Below are 24,124 nucleotides of genomic sequence, written 5' to 3'. Positions count from 1 at the left end.
ATGAATCAGCAATGTACATGACGAGGATTAAGGAGTACACTTGTGATGAACACTGGGTGAGGCATCACTATATTATACACTTGCAACTAATATTATACTGCATGTTAACTAACTGGGATTTAAATAAAAACTTTAAGAAATAAAATACATAAAAATATAATGTATATATGGTTTTTAAACAAAACATAAAATGAAATTATATATTGATCAGTGGATGAAAATGTGCCCAGAGGCTTGTAGGAACCTAACCCTGTATTTTCCCCTGGGAGCAATCGTTCAGTATTAGCAATTTCAGTGTTTGTGGTCATTTTACAGGAGTACTGGGAATAATGAGAATTGGCTGTATCTATGCACATATTTCCCCCCGCCAGAAAGCTGGTTGTTAAACATTACCCACCCACGACTGATGGAGGCAGACCCTGCAGGAGCTTGCCACACTGTGGAGGTGGCAGCCAACCACACTCTCACAGCTGGGCAGTCTTTTCTCGAAGCAGGATCTGAGTGACACATCTGCATGTTAGCAGCAATTTCGAAACCCTCAATTAGAAGGGGGTTCAGGCGTTGGAGTCACTATGACCCAAGTTTGAATCCCAGCTCCCCAATTTACTAGCTGTGTGTCCTCAGGCAAGTAACACTGTTAGCCTTGATGGAAGAATAACGGCCATTAGAGAGTTTTATTGTGAGTCCCCAAGAGATCATGATGTAAAATGCTTGACTCAGTGCACATACATAGATGGTGAATACTTGTTAATCCAGCAAAGGATGGGAGCAAGGAGGCCCTCTATTCTCTGCCTGCTGCTCAGTCCTTTGATTACAGAGCTTCAGGATACAGCAGTGTTGTGGCCAGTCATTCTAAATCAGCTTTTCAGACTCTGTCTGAAAGGCCCAGGCTGAGTCTTGCAGTGGAGATGCCCAAACTGGAGATTCTAGAGGACCTGCTGCCTACAAGGGGTCCTCTCTTTCCAGTCTAACTCTTGTTGCTCTCCTCTTATGGAAACATAGGAACTTTCTAGCTGGTATATCTGTGTCTGTGGCTTCTGGTTTTGTGGGGGTAGAAGGGGTGTGTCTATTTGCTTGGTCCATTTTTCATCCTGTTTCTCGATACCCTAATCTGGGATTCAGAAGCCCTGACTGCCCCAATTCAGACCTTGCTTCCTCTGACTCAGCTTTACCCTCAAGATACAGCTTCATCTCTGAGTCATCAGGCTGAGCTTTCGAGGACAGCAGTCTGGCACTCCCGCTCTGTCTTCCCAGGAAAGGTGCTATGTCTCCACACCCCAGTGCCAGTCCCATGCCTAACTTGGCTCACAACACTCAGAAACAAAGAAACGGCTTCTTAATGAGTTTGGAGGACACAGAGAAAAAAGGCTCTAGGACCAGAAGTCAGAATGCTGGGTTCTGTTCCAGCTCTATCAATTAGCTTGCACAACCTTGAGCTAGTCATGGAAGCCTCCTGAACTGAGATTTCCTCCTTCATAAACATAAATAGTAATCCTTGCGGGGTCTACCCCACAGGGACATTGGGAGGCCTAAGTGAAAACAGTGTGAAGCGCCTCCGAACTCGAAGGCACATACTCCTGTTCCATGGGCTGGATGTGGTTCATAAACTCATTTCATTTTGCTTGAACAACACTGACTTAGACTTCAAGTGTCCAGCATTTTTAAAATGAGTTATCAACAAATTGGTTGGCTGAGCAACCAACTCTTGATTTTGGCTCAGGTCGTGATCCCAGTGTCATGGGATTGAGCTCTGCATGGGGCTCCACGCTGAGTGTGGAGTCTGCGTGAAATTTTATCTCTTTCCCTCTGCCCTTCTTCCCTGTGCACGTGCGCGCTCTCTCTCAAATCAATCAATAAATAAAAATTAAAAGATGTCCAAATTAAAAAAAAAAAATGGGAGCCTTCACTTAAATATCTGGATGTACAGGTTCTCTTTAAAAATGAGAAGATCTGGCCATCTTAACTCCTTGCTCTTGTGAAAAGGAGAAAAAAAAGAATAAAGAGAGACCTCACTAAAGTGGACTCTGGCATGCTAGAAGGGGAGGCTGTTAGGGGGAGCCTTACCACTCAATGTCAATGCCCCACCCTTAACAGAAGAATCTGGACAGGAAAAAATCATCAATTACACGCCCCCACAGGGAAAGATATACTCTGCATCTCTTATAAGAAATACACCACCCTTGCAACTCAGCCGTTGGTTATCGCCCTGAACTCTTCCTTCTCTCCACTGGGCTTTTGTTTAAAACAACCCAATACAACTTCCTCCTTCTTCTTTAAAAAATAATGTTCCTCTCTTTCATTTATTGGACTTGCCTATGGTTTTGCTGTATATTACTCATCCTGGATTGAAATTCTCTACTACTCCCAATTAAACCCATTTTTGCTGATAGAAGAACTGGCAGTTTTATTTTAAAGGTTAACACCTCAAATGGCAACAACACACTAGAGCTGAGTGGCAGCAGCCCCTTCACTTGGGCAGGAGCCTAGAGCTACCTTCAAGCTCACCACAGTCCCCACTACTCCCTATTACTTCCCAGTACTAAGGCCAAGCCTCTGTTGCCACTTATTGTGGCTCTTGGACTATTAATTTGCTCTTAGTGGAGCCCTAGTAGAAGCAACCCTTTATAATAACCATGTTTCTATCAAAACGGGGAAATGAAAGTCCCAGAACTTGTCCCTTGCCCCAAATTCTCTCCCCCTTCAGGGTCTTCATGTCAAAAGTGCAACCCCTTTGGTTCAGTTTTACCGTGTGCCAACTGGCTCTTTGGAAGGGGTGTGAGCTGAGCCAGAGCTGGGATCTAGAGTCCCGCAGTCTCTACATTGACCCCTTCCATGCCTGTTTGTCCTCATCTATAAAATGGAGCAGTGCCACCTTTTTTTGTCCTAGGTTGCTTGTGCACAACATACGGCCCTTGGTGCGCTGATCAGTCACGGTGAGTGACTGAAATGTAAGTGGTTTGAACTGATAAAAAGCATTGTGGGTAATGGCAGAGTGAAGTGAGTGGGGTAAAGCAATGGCTGGGAAAGAAAAAAGCGAGTGGAAAAATAAATGACTTAGGGGAGATAAAAATTCTATTACATCCATCCCCACCCTGCCTCTTCCACCTCTGCAATGAGAAAGTCCCACTAGGGATGGACATCACCTCGCTATACTCTGGATTCTGGTACTAATACTAGGTTCTGCTCCTGGCTTGGGCAAGCTTTACCTTGTGCGATGGTGTCTCCCCATCTGTAAGGACAAAAATGCCCCAACAGTTGGTTACTGTGGTGGCGAAGATTAACTGACATAAATGTACGTGAAAGCACTTTGGAAATCTGCAAAGCGCTATACACAGTTAGGAGGTTTCGGGTCTCTTTGCAAAAAGTTTTTTCTCCAAACTCTGTCCACGGCTAAGACCCTCCCCTCTGTTTCGCAATGCTGCCCCTTCCCACACACCAAAGCCCGCGCCGCGTCAGGAGTCTTTTTTCTTCCCCTAGCGAAGGCGGGGACTCGGGTGGTGTTGGCAGCCGGCGACGCCGGCCGCGCCTGGCCAGTCCCGCATCGGCCGCGGTGGGTGTGCCCCACTGGGTGTGCGCCTCGGGCCCAGGCCCAGCCCGCCGGCGAGAGGGCGCCCGAGGGTGTGCGCGCCCTGGGCGACCAGAGTGCGCCAGCCCGGGGGTGCGCGCCCCAGACCGGGACTGTGCACCCGGAGGCTGCGTGCGCCCCGAAGCCGGGGTGTGCGCCGGCCCCAGGCACAGCCGGCCGCCTCCTTCCGGACTTCTGCGGCGCGCCAAGGTAAGGGTCTCTGCGACCCCAGCGCGCGCCGCGCGTTGAGTGGGGCGTGCCAGCACCCTGACCCGCGCGACCCGGGTGTTGGCCCCGGCGCTCGGCCACTCTTCTCTGGCTCCGCCGCCCGCCTCGTCGCCTCCCCGCGCCGCGTCCCCGGCTCCCCTTAAGACACAGGCTGCGGCAGCCTGGGCCGACCTGGCGCCCCTGCCTGGGGTCCGCGACAGAGCGGGGAGGGGGCTGCCGGGGCTGCGCGGGCTACCCAAGGGCGGGCGTCGCTCCCCTTCCCGCCCTGACCGGCTCCCCGAGTCCCAGCGCTGGCCAGGGAGGAGACCGGTGGGGAGGGGGAGGCCGCGTTGTCCTTGCGGCTCGGGTGGTGCAGCCCCCGCCCAGAGCTTCCGAGCGGGGCGCTGCGGTCCGGGATGCAGATTGCGGGACTGGGCGCCCTGCCGCCAGCTCCCAGGGCGACCTGGAATCGAGCTCTTAATCTTCTATCTTTCGCAAAAGCCGGCCCCCCAGTGTCTACCCTGGTATCCCTCGGCTCCTGGCTGAACTTTCCAGAGCTCGCGTTGGGCCACGACCTTGGGTGGGGGCAATGGGGCCGCCCCGGGGGAGGAGGGGCGGGTGCACAGGCAGCCTAGGGCGCTTTCGTTCAGCTGTGGGCCACCTGGTGAGATTCCCTCCTTCTCATCGCTCCCTTGAGGTCAAACCTTTGACCCCAAGTACTTTGTCCCTGTAGAGTCGCCAGTAACTTAGCACAGGAGGTGGAAAGGAGAGCCCACGGCCGCTAAGCCTGGTCTAAGTAAGTGCTTGCTCTGAGCATCTGCTAGGGCTGCAAGAACCAGTGGTTTCAGTTCTCAAGAGATAGGGTGCAGGCTGGGAGGGCTAGGAAGAGGCATTTTCCAGGAAAAGGAAGAGGAGATTCCCCCCTTCCTCAGGATGACCCTCCGAAGCCTGGGCAAAGTCCTGTTGACTATGTCCAGTCAGATGCAGCCAGTGACCAGGTTGAGGCCTGGGGAGAAAGCATCTTGAATTAAACACAGAAGCTGCCTGGGTAAAACCAAATGTGGGTTCTTTCGAACCTTTCAAGACATGACGCAGAAGAACACAGAGCTACACATGGAATCACAGCAGATTCCACTCTGATATTGCCTTTTCATCCTAATCCTCCTGCCCATGTCCAAAACTCCTCCTCACCGGACCATAAGGTGAGTTCTGGGGAATGTTTAAAGGACACTGAGAATGGGGGATGGCTCAGGGTCCATTTGGTCAACAAGTACTTGCTCTGTGCCAGGCACGAGGCAAAGTAGCGGAACACAGAAATGAAGAAAACCGGCACTGTCTGGCCTTATGAAGCTTGCAGTCCAGTGGCCAAGACCGACATGAATCAAATCACTCAAATACAGAGTTACAAACAGTGCTGACTTCTTTGAAAGGAAAGGATTAGATACTGTAATTCTGTGATAGGTACAGTCGTTGCTCAGTCAGAGGCTCACAGGAGTTAATTAGTTGAAGAGGATGGAAGCACAGCATGTGGGAAGGCCCTGAGGCCAGTAGCAGAGACCATTAGAAGGACTGAAAGACTGTTTACCAAGTGATGACCAGGGACCCATAATATGGACATGCCCTTACTTTAGCATCCCACTGCCTGGGCCAATCATTAATTTTCTTTCTCAGCCGTAATAACAGGCAGCTGGAATCCCCCAGGCTGGGAGGACAGAGGGATAAACTGTCAGGCGGGTGCCAGGCCCGTCCTCACGCACGCACTTACTACCAGCACCTTGGTCAGACAGCCCATGTCCACCCAGAGCGCCAAGGGGCAATAGTTCTTTCCTCCAGCTGTTCCCTGTTGCCCACTGTGCTCACAACTTAACCAAGGCCCCTGCCCAACATTTAGGAAGATTCGTGTTGGAAGCGGTGGCTCATCCTGAGACTTTTAAAGCTAGAGTGAACTCACTGTCTACAATCCTAAAATTCTTTAGGATGGCTTACGTGGCATTTCCTAATCTGGACCCTTCTGCCTTCCCTGCCCCATTTCTGGTTCTACCACTCCCCCATCTCCCCACCACTGCACCCCGCCCCCCATGAGCACCCTCTAGGTTTTACTCACAATTACACTTCAAACAGTTCCTGGAACACACATCGTCTTTGCACATGCTGTCTTTTGTCTAAAATAGTGTTCCTACATGTTCAACCAGTGAGTGCACAGCCAGCTTTCAACTTCAACATTAATTTTTTTAAAAATGTTTCTACGTATTTTTGAGAGAGAGACAGAGAGACAGAGTGGGAACAGGGGAGGGGTGGAGAGAGAGGGAGACACAGAATCCGAAGCAGGCTCCGGGCTCTGAGCTGTCAGCACAGAGCCGGACCTGGCACTAGAACTCATGCATCACGAGATCATGACCTGAGCCGAAGTCTGACACTAACCTACTGAGCCACCCAGGCAGGCGCCCCTCAACTTCAACATTAAATGTAAGGTTTCCACCACCAACAGCACCGCCAGTGCCATCACAGAAGGCCTTTCCTGATCAGGTCAATGCTGCCTCGTCTGTCTTTTGGAAGCTCCCTGGACATGCTTCCGTCACAGAGGGTATAAACTGCACTGAACATCAGAAAAGGAGGACTCTTCTGTCATATTTGTGTTTCAAGTCTAGCACATTGAAGGTGTTCAGTAAATGCTTATTGGATAAAAATGGTCCAGGCTAGTATTTCTTAACTTTCTTTTTAGGGAGGGGAGGGAGGGTTACATATTGTATCTTGGAGATTCTGATGAAAATTATGGATACTATACTCGCCTCCAAATGCCTGTAACCTAAAACATCTTATATACAATATCACATGATTCACAGCCCTCCCGTCTCCCACTGACCCCATTTCCAGAACTTTGGACAGGAAGCAGAGGCCCAGGGAGGTGCAGCGACTGCCTAAGCACCTACAGCTGGGTAACAGCATGCCATCCCCCTTCAGTGTCCCAACCCCCGCACCTCCTCCCAACCCCCAGCTCTTGACTCCCCGGCCAGGGCACCCTCCAGCTCTGTCTGCTTCTCTTAGCCAAATAGCCTCCTTTCATCCCTGGCACCTTGTGAAGGCCACTATTTATGGCTGGAAGATGGATATTTTGGTTTTGCTTCAGTTCAGTAGCAGCCTAAGGTGTGACAGGGAGAAAAATCTTATTATGGGCAGAGTTGACAATTAGGAAGATAGATGGGCCATCTCCCTGGCCTGTTTGCTGCCCCTTGCCTGCAATGTTATTACATCTGTTTTAGCTGGAGGAGGGTCACGTGTGCTTCACAGTTATCTTCCGGGCCCGGACTGAGTTGTGTGGGCCAGGTTTGGAAACCCGCTGGATGGGATCATTGAGATCTGGGACCTAGCTCTTGGTCTTGTCAAAGGCTTCTTCCCTATAGAGCAGGCTTGGGAATGGATGAAGAGAATGGGGTTCTTGCTTCCTGCCCTTGGAGCTCTTGCCGGCCTGCTTCCTGCTTTCTGCAACAAAACATCTATTTCAGGTTATTGGGCCAATCGGTACCTTCTTATCTGTGGATCAGGATTTTCACTCATTCAGTAATTCACTCACTCATCAAAACTGCACTGAGTCTCTGCTTTGTATTAGGCACTGTGCTGATTCCAGTTTATGAGGAAGGATCACAGAGTGTGAGCCAATGATAGAAGGCTCTGCTCTGTGGGGGGCAAGGAAGGGATAACTCATTCTAATTCAACCCAAACCTTAGGAGTTGTGGTAGGGAGGACAGTTAGGACTTCTTAATGCTGAGAATATGCCTTTTTTTTTTTTTTTAAGTTTATTTATTTATTTTGAGAGAGAGGGAGAGAGAGAGAGAGAACGGAGGAGGGGCAGAGGGAGAGGGGGACAGAAGATCTGAAGCAGGATCTGCATTGACAGAGAGAGCCCGATGTGGGGCTCGAACTCGCAAACCGTGAGATCATCATCTGAGCGGAAGTCGGACACTTAACCACCCAGGCAACCCTGTGCTCACTTCTAAAACTCTGGTCTCCTGCAAGTTATGTCATCTCTGAGGACTGAATTTTCTTAACTGTAAAATGGGTGTGCTAGCAATCTTGTCTTGCTTATCTCTGGGCAGTCATGCAGATAGTTCTCACATCTCAGATGGCAGATCCACTCACCGCTTCACGGGAAACAGGAGCACTTACACTATAATAATGGCCTGTCTGTGTGTCAAGCTCTGGCACATGTAATTCTCTCAGTAATCCTCCAGACAGTTGTAGTCATAACCCCAGATGTACAGATGAGGAAAATGAGGCTCAGAGAGGTTAAATGACTTGCCCAGGGCATGGAACTAATCAATGATAAGACTGAGATTGACAGATCTGTCTCTGCATATCAGATGGCCAACCACTTTGTGCTGCTCTGTATCCGTTTGTGGAGAGAGGCGTGGGCTTGAAGGTTAGGGCACGCTGGGATCGGAGCCGACATCTGCTGCCAACCAACTGTGTGATCTACAGCTAGATCCCTAACCTCTCTGTGCCTGGGAATGTTAATCTCCCAGACCCAGAGTTTAGACTAAGAGGCTTCTAATAGGCCTTCTGTGAACAGTTTCCAGTCTATATGGATAATATTTCAAAGTAGGATTAAAGGAAAGAAGAGGCCCTCCCACTAAAAATAGGCCTGTCGCAGTTTCTAGGATAAAATAAATGCTGCCTCAAGATTTCAAGTAGATGGTTAATGTGATATGCAGGCAGTTATAGATTGGTGGTGTCTGAGAAGCTGGCTGAATGTTCCTTCTCCAAGGCAAAGAAGTGTATTTTCAAAAGGAATGTCTCACTGTCTTGCCCAAGCCCTGGGGCCTGGGCCCTGCCCCTCACATAGCTTTCTGGGGACACAGGCATTGTGGGAAAAAATCTGAATTCTCATCTGCCCTCCCCCCCCCCCATTATTTTTCTCTCAAAGTAAATAAAACTTACTGGCTGGATATATATCTATCTTTCATGTGGCTGTGGTTTTGCCCCCTTTGCGTGGAAGTAGCCTTTGCTGTCTCCTTTGGTATGTATTTCTAATTTGTTGCTCTGACGTTAAGTGACGAGGGGGCAGAGAAATATGGCACTGGGGAGAATATGCTCCACGCAAAGATAAAAGAGCAGCCTTTGGTGCAGATTCTCCTCCGCAGCCTGGTTTTTGCCCAGCAGCCAGAGATGCCAACTCTCAGTGAAATTGATTTTGGTTTTCATAGCAGGGTACCAGGCGGCTGGGCTGTGTGTTTCCAGGTGCTGTGCTCATCTCCATTCCTCACCACTCCACCCCCTTTGGCCCTGGTAATGCAGCCATCCTGCTCTTGGGGAAGGGTTTAGAAGACAGGAATGTCAACTTGGGTGAAAACAACCTAATATGGTCAGGGTCTTTATTATTAGGCACCATACTGAGTGTGTGGGGAGGTGGGGTCATTTTATCAGTAATGTTTAAGTTTTATTTTTTTTTAATGTTTTATTTTTGAGGGAGACAGAGCACAAGCAGAGGAGGGGCAGAGAGAGAGGGGAACAGAGGATCTGAAGGGGGCTCTGTGCTGACAGCAGACAGCGAGATGCGGGGCTCAAACCCACAAATTGAGAGATTATGACCTGAGCTGAAGTCAGATGCTTACCCGACTGAGCCACCCAGGCGCCCTCCCCCCCCCTTTTTTTTAATGTTTAGTAATATTTAAGTTTTTTAAGAGATTGGTTTTGTGTATCATTTGTGTGATTTTATTTATTTCTTTTTTTAAGTTTATTTATTTATTTTGAGAGACAGAGTGCATGTGCAAGTGGGGGAGGGACAGAGAGAGAGGGAGACACAGAATCTGAAGCAGGCTCCAGGCTCTGAGCTGTCAGCACAGAGCCCGATGTGGGGCTCGAACTTATGAACCTTGAGATCGAAGTTGGACACTTAACTGACTGAGCCACCCAGATGCCCCTCATTTATGGGATTTTAAATAAATAAGTAATGAAGGCTATCACCCCTCTTCTCCTCCTCCTTAAAAAAAAAAAAAAAAAAAAAAGGAGGAGGGTCAGAGAAGGGAAATGGCTTCACCACATGCTGGCCCTGTGAGCCTGAGCAAATGACTCGTGTTTACTGAACTTGAACTTTCTCATCTTTAAAATGCTGTTGTTCATACTGGCTCTTCTGATACAGAAAACAGAGATTCCCTAAAGCTGATTTGAATGAAGAGGAGGGGAGCTGTCAAATGCAGCACTGATATTTAAGAACAGTCCTGAATGGAAGCCAGGCACCCTCGAGGCTGGGTGGAGGAGGTTCTGAGTTCGAGGCTATTCCACCAGTACAGTTGGTGCCATGGGCTCCACTCAGCACCTGCCCACCCCACCCTCAGCCTACTATCAGAGGGACCTCTCCTTTGTCACTCAGTACAAGTTCCAGGGAGGATCCTGTTGTCTGAGCTCAGTTCTCAGAACACCGAGGCTCTCTTTCTGGGCCATGTCTTGGCTGGTCCCTGGCCAGCCTGGGCACAGGTTGCTATGGAGGCAGGCATCCTCTCTGGGCCAATCAGATGGCCCAGTCCTCCCAATCAGAGGAGGCTCATGTGTACAGAACGTGACCTTCTGGGGCAGGAAGGCCTGTGGGTGGAGATTCCTGGAGAAAGAAGTGAGGGTGAGCTGGAAGTCCAGGATATGCCCCGTACAAAGACTCACGGAGATCTAAGGACCTACCATTCTTAACTTGAGATTAACGGCCCCAAGGAGCTCATGTGTAGAATTCAGTTTGTAAATGTGGTTGGGAGAAAAAAGATAACATCTTTATTTGGCATTTTCTTTGATTATGTGGGTTGTAGGCAACAAACCATGGTGTATTTGCAGTACCTGGGAAGTTGTCACCGATAGAAATCACCAATCTTTTCTATTTAAAAAAAATTTATTTTTAGTGTTTTATTTTTGAGAGAGACAGAGTGTGAGTGGGGGAGGGGCAGAGAGAGGGAGACACAGAATGGAAGCAGGCTCCAGGCTCTGGGCGGTCAGTACAGGGCCTGATTCAGGGCTCAAACCCATGAACCGTGAGATCACGACCTGAGCTGAAGTCGGCCACTTAACTGACTGAGCCACCCAGGCGCCCCTAGAAATCACCAATCTTTTCATATCACATTTGAACTGCTGCAGATAACTATTATTTATGCCTGTTGCAGCTTTGAAATTACAGCCGTTATTACACCCAGTGTTAAAGCTTGTTATTTAATGCATTAATAAAGAACGTATGTTACTATATTACATTCATTTTTTAATTTAAAAAACATTTTTTTAACGTTTATTTATTATTGAGAGGCAGAGAGAGACAAAGTATGAGCATGGGAGGGCAGAGAGAGGGAGACACAGAATCCAAGCAAGCTCCAGGCTCTGAGCTGTCAGCACAGAGCCCAACGCAGGGCTCGAACTCATAAACCGGGAGATGGTGACCTGAGCCGAAGTCGGACGCTCAACCGACTGAGCCACCCAGACACCCCTTTTTAAAAAAATTCTTTTTAATGTTTATTTATTATTGAGAAACAGAGAGACACAGAGCATGAGCATGGGACGGGCAGAGAGAGAGGGTCATTTTTTAATTTGAATAATTATATGTCAATATAATTGAGTTTCTTTGTAGTCAAGCTATACATTTTATTTTCAATATTTGAAAATGTTCTGAGAAAGGGTCCATTGTCTTCATCAGTCTGCTAAAGGGGTGCAAAAAGACTCTCTGACAGGAAGTCAGTAAACTTTAGTTCCCAATTTCCCACACTCCCTAACCATAATCTTTCATATACCCATCTATCTCTGTGTAATTAGTGCCAGGCATTCTTGGGCAGTAGTAAATTTCATTTACTAGTTTGGCATATTTGCAAGAGCACATAATTTGCAGTTTGGGTAAAAGGTTTTGATGTATATCCAGAGGTTAATTTACAAATTGCAGGCACACATGGGCAACTGGTTAGATGATTCCTATCAGCCCACAAACCCACCAGCTCATATGTTGATTGCTTGGTCCATCCCATGCAAACAAGTCCATTGAAACAGTCACAGAATGGACCGTTGTATTCTTGAGAGGTTAAGGAGCTTATAGGCTAATTGATGAATCACTTGATCAAATGCAAGCTAGAGTCCTTAGGAAGAAGAAGGAGCACTGGGGGAAGAGGCTTTGAAGTGGGTTCTGCAAGGGAGGGAATGCAAAGGAAGCAGACAGGAGGAAGGAGGGAGTTAGGATGTGGGGGGACTGGCCAGATGTCGATTTTGAGGAGGAAGCATGGAGAGAGGGGAGCCCACTGGAGTATATTAGAATACTGGTTGGTTTTTTGCTATCTTTTATTGAATGTTGAATATGTGCCTGACCCATGCCAAGCCCCTTAAATATAGTTGTTCAGTCTTTACCAACTACCCAATAAGGTGTGACTATTATTATTCCCATTGTATTGAGTGAGAAAACTGAAGCTCTAAGAGGTTAAATACATGCTCTAGGTCACAGAGGGATTAAGCGGTGGAGCCAGGAGCTCAGCCCAGATTTGGCTAATTTCAGAACCCAGTGCTCTTAAAAACCACTATATACAACCACAGAAGAGTCTGTTTGGAAAAACTATGGCTGCCATTTTGTTTCAGTAAGAAAGTGCTTACTGCCCTTCCTTGTCTTTCCCATTGTATTCTCCAGCCTTTTGCCTGTTCTCACACCTCCTCCCTTTCCCTCTTTACCCTTGCTCCTCTCACAGACACACATGCTACATCAGTGAGGATAAAAATAGAGAGCAAAAGCTGTGAGGTCAAACAGAACCGGGTTCTAACACTGGCTCTGACACCTGGCTAATACCATGCCGAGCCTCAGTTTCTATCTGTGAAAAGGAGGTAATGATGCCTTCTTCATAAATTTGCATGAGCCCTCTAGTGCTTCAGTACCATTTTGGATAGTTGTTTCCATTTGGGTGACTCCAACCTCTACACTGGGTGATGATGGTCCCTGTCTCCTTGCCACATGGGCTTCTCTGGGAGGGCTTCCTTGAACCCCTCAAACCTGGCCGATGGGCAGCAGGCATCACTACTTATAGCTGTCAGCTCTGGCCTGTGGGGAGAATTCAGGAGTGGTCCTTGTGAGGCTGTCCCCTCTAGCTAGAAGCTCCCTCTCCCCATCCCTTGGGCCGCGTCTGGTCTGGCCTGGAGAACCCTGATAAAAGCAAATGAACAGTATCCTTCGATCCCCTTTTCAGGACCAATCTTGGCACTTGTTCTAGGTCCCATCACCTAGAGCTTGTCTCTGGGAAACCTCCCTGGTTACCTACACCACCCCTCTCGTCTTACAGATGAGGACCAGCAAGGGCAGGTGTCAAGCCCTGGTGGCACAGGGAGTGACCTGGGGTGAGAACCCAGGCCTCCTGCAGTAGCTCCCTGCCCGGCCCTCACACTAACACTGAGAGTGTCTCTTCCACGTTGTTAAGCAGGCTACTATTTTTGGGTGAGGGGACATCCGTGGAGCACCTGAAATTACCTTCTGCTTTTTCTTCCTTGCCCCACACTTGTGCCTGCCTCAGGGCTGGCCTTCTCTGACCTAATCTTCTCTCTCACTCTACCCCCAAGTCCTTGGCCTTGCCAGCTGCTGAATGGAGCCCCGTGTTAGCCAGGCCCGTGGGTGGCCGCCTTCGGGTGATGCCTGGTGTTGCCAAAAGGCTCCTGCCCTGAGAATTCTGCCCACTGGCAGGGCTGAGGCCTGAAATTCCTGGCATTGGAGTCATTCCTTTGATTACTTTGTCTTCTCTAAAGAGCTATTGTTAAAATGCTAGCATGTTACCCTGAAGGGGTGAGCCTGTTAACTCACCACTGTGGCCTAGTCTGGAAGACTGGAATGGCCTGGGCCTTTGTTAACTCATATCACCGCCCTGTCCCTCAGTTTCTTATCTGTAAAATGGGGATAACAAGAAATTGCATTGTAGGGTTACCCCAAGAATGAAATGAGATAGTGCATTTAAAGCACTGGGCACATGATAAGTACTCAATAAAATTAGCTTTTTTTTTCCTTCTTTCATTCTAAGGCAGTAGATTATTTTTTTAAAAAAACTTTTTGAACGTTTTTATTTATTTCTGAGAGACAGAAACAGAGACAGACCGCAAGTGGGGGAGGGGCAGAGAGCAAGGGAGACGCAGAATCTGAAGCAGGCTCCAGGCTCTGAGCTGTCAGCACAGAGCCGGACATGGGGCCTGAACCCATGAACCATGAGACCATGAACTGAGCTGAAGTCGGATGCTCAGCCGAATGAGCCACCCAGGCACCCCTAAGGCAGTAGATTATTTGGTCAGTTCTCTGGTTTAAGTCCTGGTTCTTATCAGTTTTGGGTTTTTTTGTTGTTGTTGTTTATTTAAGTAATGTGGTCTCCTTTTAAGGTTTTTTTTTTTTTCTTCCCTAATTATAAAATGGCTTTGAACTTTATCTTCTTGTCTTTAAAATGGGGTAAAAGATCCTATCTTACTGGTTCATTGAGAATTTACTGAGCTAAACAGGCCTGCCAGGTCTACTCAGTGAGAGCCTGGTATTCTGTAATCCTAGAGGCAGGGATCGGAAGCACCTGGGGGTTGGGGGGAGGTTCTGGGTGGGTCACTGAGATGGGAAACAAAGAGGGAGGAGAAGGGGGAGCAAAGGGGACCCTGCTCCTCCACCCCAGCTGCTTGAATGTGGAGTCTAGATCTCAGGGGACCTGGGAATGCTATCCTGGCTCTGGAACAGGATGGATCCTGTGACCTTTCCCCAGATCTTTGGACTTCTAGGCTTGTACTCGGAGGTTCCGAATTCCCTGGAGGAATGGCGTCCTTGGCCTCCCCTCCCGGTTTGACTTTGGTGGAATGGTGGTGAGGAGACCAGAGTTTTCCTTAACCCCCTGATCTCACGGTGGCTGTCAGTAGGTGCTGTAAACTGCTTCTTTGAGAGGGCAGTTAGGCTTTTGAAAACGTCAACCCAGGCTAGAGTCTCTGCAGTTTCTCCTGAAACCAAGATGGTTCTCTTTGGCCTGGGTCAGGGAGAGGGTGTAGGAGCAGGAACATCTTGGCCTAGCCTCCTGGCCTGTGAACGAGGAGGGGCTGTGTTGAGTGGCAGTGTCACAGGAGTTTTCTAGCAATCCACAGAGCAGAAAGCCTCACTTCCAGGGTTCTCTGAAGGAAGATACTCCTCTCTCCCTTGTCTACCCTGGGCAGTGAGGATTGTAGTCTGTCCTTCTCCCTGCACTGGCCCGCTGTGAGCTTCTCCAGTGTGCTTTCCTGCCAGCCTCTGGGGAAGGCTGATCCCCAACATCATCTGTCATAACGGAAGTTATCCTTCCAAAGCAGAGACTCACTGATACAGAAAATCACTTTCCCTGAGGCTGGAAGCCAGGAGCAAAGAACAGAGGTGAATGCTGATTCCTGGGACCTTGACACCAAGCAGCAAGCTGCCACCTGCTGGCCCCACTCTGGTGGGGAGGGAGTATGAAGGGGGTATAACTGAAGCCTTCCCATGTATCTGCTTTTGGGCTGCAAAGGAGCCAGCATCAATTCCAGCCCAGAAGTGGGGCTCGGAACCATGCGCTTTATTATACCTAACATTTGTTGATTACCTGTGGGCTATTACTATCCCTTATCCCCTCCATCCCTTTTTATTCCCTCTCTCCCTCCCTCATTCCTTCCCTCTCTTCCTGCCATCCAACAAATACTTACTGATCACTTACCCTGGACCAGGCACTCTGCTAGGAAGGGAGCTTATAGTCCCAACAGAAGAAACAAAGAATCAGATAGCTAATTATGTTTGATGAGTGCTCTGACAGATGTTCTTACAGGGTGCTATGGGAGCACAGAAGTGTGGGAGCAGGGGGACCAGTCCAGACTGGTGTGTGGAGAAGGGAAGATGCTGGTAGGTAAAACTGTCTTGGTTGAGTAGGAGTTACCAGACGGAGAAGGAAGGAGGAGGAGGATTCTGGATAGCAGGAACAGACAGAGGTGTAGAAGATGGGCAGGGAGACAGTATATATGGGAAGCTCAGGGTGATCACTTAGTCACTGAGTTTTGGTTTTCTGTCCTGTAAAATGAGGATAATAGTACCAAGGTCATAGCTGGCACACACACAAAAACATCCTTCCTTTTTACCAATTTATGATCTACCAGAAAGACTTAAACATGCAGAAATAATGGCAACGAGAGGCAGAATGTGAGAAGTGCCAAAATCAATGGAAATGCAGTGAAGGGAAGTAGCTTTTGGAAGAAAGCCTTGGACGATGGACAATGCTAACTGAGATTAATATTTAGGATTAGGAAGAGCTGGTACCATTTAGGCAGATCCTTGAAGGATGGAAAAGACTCTGGTGGAGAACTCAGGAAAGGGCATCTAAAAGGTTGGTGCGTTGTAAACCCAGGCACAGAGGTGCTCGGGCACAGGGTGAGGTAGTGAGGGGGAGAGGAGCTGGGGACGAGCCTGGAAAGGTGGGCCGAGGTCACATCAATGCCCAACTAGTGGGCACATGGGCAGCACTGGGCCTGCATGTGGGTTTTATTTGACCTCCATAGTGTTTACAAAAAGAAAGAAGATTTATATAAACATTTAAAAAGCAGATTTTACATAAATCCACATTCCAGCTTCTTTTGGAAAAAGGCAGGACTGGTGACACCAGCAGTGAGTTAATCCCCACATAGCAGCCCCCACCCAGAAGGTCAGTGGTGGACATTCAGATATCATGGCTGCCCACAGTGGCAGGTTGATAACCCACCAGCCAACTAGCTTGCCTGGTACCTCTGCCATTCAACTCCGTCTCAAATTCATTCAGCGTGTTCAGAAAGCTCCTGCTGAAGTGCTAATTAATTACATGGGAAGAGAAAGAAAATTCTAAACTCTTAACTTTGTATTCCTTCATCAGATGAGGGAATGAATTCTATTGCTCGGAAAAACTTTAATTATGGAGTAATGGTTAGGTGGGGGCAATGGGAAGCCTAATGCATGATGGCTTGGGAAGGAAACTCTCAGAAGTGAAAGATGGGAGCAGACACTTGAAAAGATGGAGATGTTGGGGCCCTGTGGTGAGTCATTTTGACCACTTCACTCAGCCATGGCGACTGGTGTCTTTGCTGGAAGGACCAAACACCTGTCTTTGGCGAGTATTTATTGCATTGTAAGACATTACTACCTTACTTTATTAATGTTTTAAGCTTAAAAAAAATTGGACTCTTGAAGGACAAGGTGAAATTTGTGTGTTTTTTAATTGATAAACTAATGGAAAAGAAAATTTTCCCATTTTATTTATTTAAATTAAATTAAATTTATTTTATTTTTTTCTTATTTATTTTTGAGACAGAGAGAGAGCATAAGCAGGGGAGGGGCAGAGAGAGAGGGAGACACAGAATTGGAAGCAGGCTCCAGGCTTTGAGCTGTCAGCACAGAGCCCAACACAGGGCTCGAACTCACAGACCGTGAGATCATGACCTGAGCTGAAGTTGGACGCTTAACCGACTGAGCCACCCAGGTGCCCCTTATTTTTTATTTTTTAAAATTTACATCCAAATTAGTTAGCATATAGTGCAACAATGATTTCAGGAGTAGATTCCTTAGTGCCCCTTACCCATTTATCCCATCCCCCTTCCCACAACCCCTCCCGTAACCCTCCGTTTGTTCTCCATATTTATGAGTCTCTTCTGTTTTGTCCCCCTCCCTGTTTTTATATTCTTTTTGTTTCCCTTCCCTTATGTTCCTCTGTTTTGTCTCTTAAAGTCCTTATATGAGTGAAGTCATATGATTTTTGTGTTTCTCTCATTTAGCTTAGCATAATACCCTCCAGTTCCATCCACGTAGTTGCAAATGGCAGGATTTCATTCTTTTTGATTGCTGAGTAATACTCCATTGTATGTATATACCACATCTTCTTTATCCATTCATCCATCGATGGACATTTGGGCTCTTTCTATACTTCAGCTATTGTTGATAGTGCTGCTATAAACATGGGGGTACATGTGTCCCTTCAAAACAGCACACCTGTATCCTGTGGATAAATGACTAGTAGTGCAATTGCTGGGTTGTAGGGTAGTTCTATTTTTAGTTTTTTGAGGAACCATCATACTGTTTTCCAGAGTGGCTGCACCAACTTGCATTGCCACCAACAATGCAAAAGAGATCCTCTTTCTCTGCATCTTCACCAACATCTGTTGTTGCCTGAATTGTTTAGCCATTCTGACAGGTGTAAGGCGGTATCTCATTGTGGTTGTGATTTGTATTTTCCTGATGATGAGTGATGTGGAGCATTTTTTCATGTGTCGGTTGGCCATCTGGATATCTTCTCTGGAGAAGTGTCTATTCATGTCTTTTGCCCATTTCTTCACTGGATTATTTGTTTTTTGGGTGTTGAGTTTGATAAGGTCTTTATAGATTTTGGATACTAACCCTTTATCTGATATGTCTATTTGCAAATATCTTCTCCCATTCTCTTGGTTACCTTTTAGTTTTGCTGATTGTTACCTTCGCTGTGCAGAAGCTTTTAATTTTGATGAGGTCCCAGTAGTTCATTTTTGCTTTTGTTTCCCTTGCCTCTGGAGATGTGTTGAGTAAGAAGTTGCTGCGGCCAAGATCAAAGAAGTTTTTGCCTGCTTTCTTCTCGAGGATTTTGGTGGCTTCCTGTCTTACATTTAGGTCTTTCATCCATTTTGAGTTTATTTTTGTGTATGGTGTAAGAAAGTGGTCCAGGTTCATTCTTCTGCATGTCGCTGACCAGTTTTCCCTTTCCCATTTAAAAAATAATCTTTAGAGTGTGTGCGTGTGTGTGTGTGTGTGAGTGGGTGGTCTTTTGCAATTTGAAAGGTTCAATAAACCCTATTGGAAAATTTTTTTATTAAAAATTATTTAAAAAACCATGCCAATGAGTGGCAAACATCTAAAATAATATAGAAACACGTGAAAGGGAAAACTCTGAATTGATAAGAATTGGTGGTTGGGGTTTATGGGACAGTTTGGAGTGTATTGTTTTAGACTTGGCACTACACCTATATGAGTTATAACTATATCCTTATTAGATGTAGGTATAAATTCATATATATATAATCTGGATAGAAACTTTTTTTTTAAGTTTATTTATTTATTTTGAGAGAGAGCTTGAGCTTGAGCTGGGGACGGGGAGAAAGAGGAGGAGAGAAAATCCCAAACAGACTCCACATTGTCAGCATGGACCTTGATGTGGGGCTCGAACTCACAAACTGTGAGATCAAGACCTGAGCAGAAATCCAGAGTTGGATGCTTAACCGACTGAGCCTCCCAGGCACCCCTATTTATTTATTTATTTATTTTGAGAGAGAGAAAGCATGTGTGAGGGAGCGGCAGAGAGATAATCCCAAGCAGGCTCCACACTGTGAACACAGAGCCTGACACAGGGCTCGAACTCACTCAACGTGAGATCATGACCCGAGGTGAAACCCAGAGTTGGAGGCTTAACTGACTGAGCCACCCAGGTGCCTCTAGATAGAAACTTTTTTTATTAAAACAAATTTCTTTTAATGTTTATTTTTGACACACACACACACACACACACACACACACACACACACACGTGAATGGGGGAAGAGCAGAAACAGAGGGAGACACAGAATCTGGAGCAGGCTCCAGGCTCTGAGCTGTCAGCACAGAGCCCGACACGGGGCTTGAACCCGTGAACTGCAAGATCATGACCTGAGCTGGTTGGACACTCAACCAACTGAGCCACCCAGGCACCCTGATGACACTTCTTTAAAAGTTTTTTTTGAGAGAGAGTGAAAGTGAGTGCACATGCACAGGCGCGAGAGCAGGCGAGGGGCAGAGAGAGAGGGAGAGAGAGAATCCCAAGCAGCTTCCCTCCTGCTGTCAGTGCAGAGCCTGACTCGGGGCTCAATCTCTGGAACCGTAATCAAGAGTTGGACGCTTAACTGACTGAGCCACTCAGGCGCCCCTGGATAGGAATTTTTTTTTAATAAAAATGAGGTTTTACATACTATTCTGTTTTTCTCCTAATACTCTATCTTGAATATTGAAGGTCATTACATCACTTCTATGCATATGTAAAGAGAGTCTGTGATGAGCCTCTGTTTACTCCTCTATAAAATGGGGATAACAATTCCTTTCTTCGAAGGTTAAGATGAGAGTTAAATACAATGCAAATGTGCTTGGCACAGCTTATTGGATACTGGGTGATAGAGCCCACTACATCACTGAGAAAAAGCAAACCCTGCTTACGTCTTGCATTCTTTGGATGGAATTGGGGGAAGGGGAGTGTGAATTACAACTTTTCACAGTGGATTTTTATTTATTTATTTTTAATGTTTTTATTTATTTTTGAGAGAGAGGGAGAGGGAGAGGGGCAGAGAGGGGGACAGAGGATCTGAAGCAGGTTCTGCGCTCATGGTGCAGAGCCCAGTGTGGGGCTCAAACCCATGAACCATGAGATCATGACCTGAGGTGAAGTAGGACATTTAACCAACTGAGCCACCCAGGCGCCCCTTCACAATGGATTTTAAAAATCCTTTTTTCAGTGCTGAGTAACATTAAAATCTCAAGCTGATGCATTCAGGTTTTGATTAGGACTTTTTCTCTGGACTTACTTTTATTTATTCAGCTGCGGGAAAATTCCTGAAGCCAGGTATGTGGATAGGAAGGTATGTCTGATAGGAAGGCTGTGACCTGTGCCTGCCCTTCATGGGGGTGCCTCTTGCCAGAGGGGAAAGTCAGCCCTTCTCAGTACAAGGGGAGATTCAAACCTCTTCTTTGAACACATCCCCTTCCTGCTACCTACTTGTCTTTTTTCACGTCTCTCCTTCCCCTTCCAGCTCTGGACTATACCCATGCCATGTCTTCCCTTCCTTCCTATAGTCTCCCCTTAACAGCTCTTACTTGTGTAAACCCTAACCCTGGATTAAACTTTACTGTCCCCTTTCTCTGATCTTGCCTTGCAACTGATGGATTCATTTTAAATCCATGCCCTTTAACCTCTGCGGCTGCTTGGCCTCCTTCATGTTTATCTCCGTTGTGTCTCATCCAGTCTCCCCACTGACTGCTTGTAAACCTCGTCTGCTGTCCTCTGGCCTCCAATCCATAGTAGGCTCTCCCTCCTAGCACTCGATCTGTTTCCTGCCTTCCTGGGAAGGCGGAGGTCCTGTGGCTTGAACTCTCCCTGCCCCCCACCTCATGATTTCTCCCCATCTTTGCTGTCCTCTCCCTTGCCAGAGCGCAGCCTTAACAACCTTCCCTTCCCGCCTCCAGAAACACTCTCCTTCAAACTGGCTGTGGACTCTGGAGCCAGAACTTCTGGCTTCGAATCTCAGCTCCTCCTACTGCTAACTTGGGGGAGTTGCTTAGCCTCTCTGGGCCCACTTTCTTCATTGCACAATATGACTAAATAAAATCGCCTCACTGCTATGGTTGCGGGGAAGGTGGCATTTAACTCTGCTGCCTGTGTTAGCAGTGCCTGGATACGCATCGGTTTTTATGCCCCTTCTCTTCCTTGCATCTCTGTCCATCCGTCACCTTGGCTTCTCCCCCTTGGCCTGCAGGCATGCTCACCTTCCTGCGAGCTCACCTTACCCCTCCTATGAGCTGCTGTCCGTTTCTCTCCGGGATTCCACTGAAGCATCAAAGCAGAGCCCCACCTGCTGCTTCTGCCATCTTGTCAACCCTTGGCATCTTCCCTCACTCCTCTGAAACTGAGCCCGAGCTCACTGGTTTCCTCAAGATTTACCCACTTTGGATTTCTGGGCCACACGCCACCCTGGTTTTTCTTCCTCGTCGGCTTCCCAAATGTGACTTTCTTCAGGAGTTTCCCTTACACTCCTCCTCTGCTAGCTCTTGCTTCCCACCCCCAGTACCCACATGAATCTGCACCTCTAATCTTTGGGTCTCTCCCCTGTCCCAGGCCCACCTTTTCCACTATCTGCTGGGCCACACTCTCCGGGTGAACCCCTCTCTGTGGGTGAACCCCTAGTCAGGCACTCGGCATGCCCAAGGATGAACGCCCGTTCCCTTATTCCCAAATCTTTTTTCCCTCCTGATCTTTCTAACTCACTGGTTGTCCCTACCACTCTAGTTACCCAGGTTTGAAAGGCTGGGGCAGCTGACCCCTCCCTCTCCTTCCTGATCCAGTGCTTGAACGGAGTAAGTGTTCAGCAAACAAAGGGTGAATAACCAATGGATCCCACAGGTTGCCAAGTCCTGCTGTTTTCTTTCCTTCTTTCTCTCTCACTCAATCCCTTTCAACTCCTACTGCAGCCACTGTGATAGACATTTTATATACTTCACCCCAGTGAATCTGTATAACCTGGTAAGGAGGAAATTGTATTTTTCCCGTTTTACACGTGTGTGGACACCATGGCTGGGGGGTTTAGGGAACTTGCCAAACACAAAACGGGTAAGCGGCAGAGCTGGGATTTGAACTCGGACCCACCTTCCTCCAAGTCCACACTCTAATCTTCATGCTGTCCTCTAGCAGTTCTAATATCAGGCTATGCTGTAAGCACTGAGTAAGCACTGAAGCTGAATACTATGCATGTACATGAACACATTTCTCTTGTGCCTATATCGGTTGTGTGTTGGTGTTCTATTTGCCCTACCGCTACCCAAACTCATCGCTGGTTGATTTCAGAGTCTGTTCTTGACCTTTGGTATTTGCTCCTGAAAGGCTTAACTGAGCCCAAGTCCCTGCTGTGAAATGCAAGGGCCCAGAAGTAGAACTGTGAACGTATTTTCAGGTAGGGCATGTGTTTCCCTTCCTCTGGGTCTCAGTCTCCTCATCTGTACAATGAGAGAGTTGAACCAGTTAATTACAAAGCCTGTCTGACTCTTAGGCTCCATGAATCAGCTTCATGGTTCTGCCTACTGGGGCCGACTGTGTGCTCAGCACATGAGAGGTATTGCTGGGCAATGCACACAGAGCATAAGAGGCATTGCCCTGGCTGTCAAGGAGATGACAGAGTTATTATGGGAGACAAAGCAAACATTCAGGAAACTGCCAACAATGTAAGACATTATGTAATTATGCCTCCAATCTCAGATTATATACATTTGTGATGGTTCAATAAAGGAGAAGAAAAGCTTTTGCTCTCTTAAAAGAAAAAAATGCATAAAACGAGCAGTTAGTGAAAAGCATTACGTCTGGCCAGACCTCTTGTCAGAACTGCTATATTCTTCCCTCTCGAAATCATTTGTTCGCTCTGTAAATACTTATTGTCCACTAACGGCCAGGCTCTGGGGACACTACCCCCAGCCACTACACCTCCCCCGCCTCACTCACTGCAGTCGGAGTTCTATCCAACACCCAGCTTTCATCTGGTTCCTGCCCTGCTGTAGAACCTTTGCTGGTTTCCTACTCTCTACGGAATAAGCTGAGCTGACCTCCAGCCTCGCCCTTCCCATCCTCTGCCCCCTCCCTGCAATCTGGGCCTGGTTTGCTGGCCATTCCCCAAACCCATCACACATACTTTCATGTCTGAGTTAGAAAGCTGCTTCCTCCGTCTGCCCGGCGAGCTTTTATTCATCCTTCAAAGCCCAGCTCAAATGCCATGGCTGCAATGCTCTTGGGGTCCTTCGTAATGCCTTCGCCCGCCTCTGTGACACTGTATGGCCTTGTTTAGGTCTCTGCCTTTATTTTTTTTTTTTTAATTTCTTTAATGTTTATTTTTGAGAGACAGAGAGAGAGACAAAGCATGAGCGGGAGAGGGGCAGAGAGAGAGGGAGGCACAGAATCCGAAGCAGGCTCCAGGCTCTGAGCTGTCAGCACACAGCCCCACACGGGGCTCGAACTCACAAACTACGAGACCATGACCTGAGCCAAAGTCAGACGCTTAGCCGACTGAGCCACCCAGGTGCTGCACTCTGCCTCCCATTTTGGAATGTGAGTTCCTTAAGGGATCTTTATTCCCTGTCTTATTCACTTGTGAATCCCCAGAACCTAGCCCTGTGCCTGAACAATGATTTCTCATTATTGGCTGACTGAACACCATCTGTAGAGGCTGATCTTTGAACAGGAAAGGCTCCCCTTGCTTCCCTCAAGCTGCTGGGCTCTTTCATTTCATGCCTTGGGGCCCCGAGAAGGTGACAGGATGATTGAGAAAGCATCACTGTCTCTTGTCTCCACACAGTAGTGGGGAGACTCAGCCAAAAGGGCCTCACTTTGGCCCTGGAGGGGGGATTTTAGAAACAGCGGTGGAAACCACACGTGGCAGAGGGCTGTGGTGAAGGAGGCATTTGTGTTGGGCTTGGCAGGCAGGGGGTTCTGGGCTCCAGAGCACAAGTGGGTAAGTATGCTGGGCAGGCTCCGTGCTGCACACACCCGCTGAGGGGCTGGGCCCCAAATGCCTTCTGGTCTGGGAAGAAAAGGAGGCATTGTGTGGTCTGGCTGGGCTCCAAGGGAAATATTCCTGTTGTTCTTC

General features: G+C 47.7%; 1 protein-coding gene across 3 annotated transcripts in view; it reads left to right on the top strand.

The window, feature by feature from the left end:
• The first annotated feature begins 3,497 nt into the window (after nt 1–3,497).
• Nucleotides 3,498–24,124, top strand: part of KANK4 (KN motif and ankyrin repeat domains 4) — a 72,148-nt gene continuing 51,521 nt past the window's right edge. Inside the window, exon 1 of one of the 3 annotated variants that reach the window (XM_045477630.1) lies at nt 3,498–3,775. The gene's annotated coding sequence lies outside the window, so the exon portion shown is untranslated. The remainder of the gene's footprint in view (nt 3,776–24,124) is intronic. The other 2 variants (XM_045477631.1, XM_045477632.1) reach the window with 2 other exon arrangements.

The sequence above is a fragment of the Leopardus geoffroyi genome, chromosome C1 (genome assembly GCF_018350155.1).
Source record: "Leopardus geoffroyi isolate Oge1 chromosome C1, O.geoffroyi_Oge1_pat1.0, whole genome shotgun sequence".
NCBI classification, from domain to species: domain Eukaryota; kingdom Metazoa; phylum Chordata; class Mammalia; order Carnivora; family Felidae; genus Leopardus; species Leopardus geoffroyi.
Note: the sequence above shows the minus strand (reverse complement) of the source record. Positions and strands in the feature narration are given on the sequence as shown.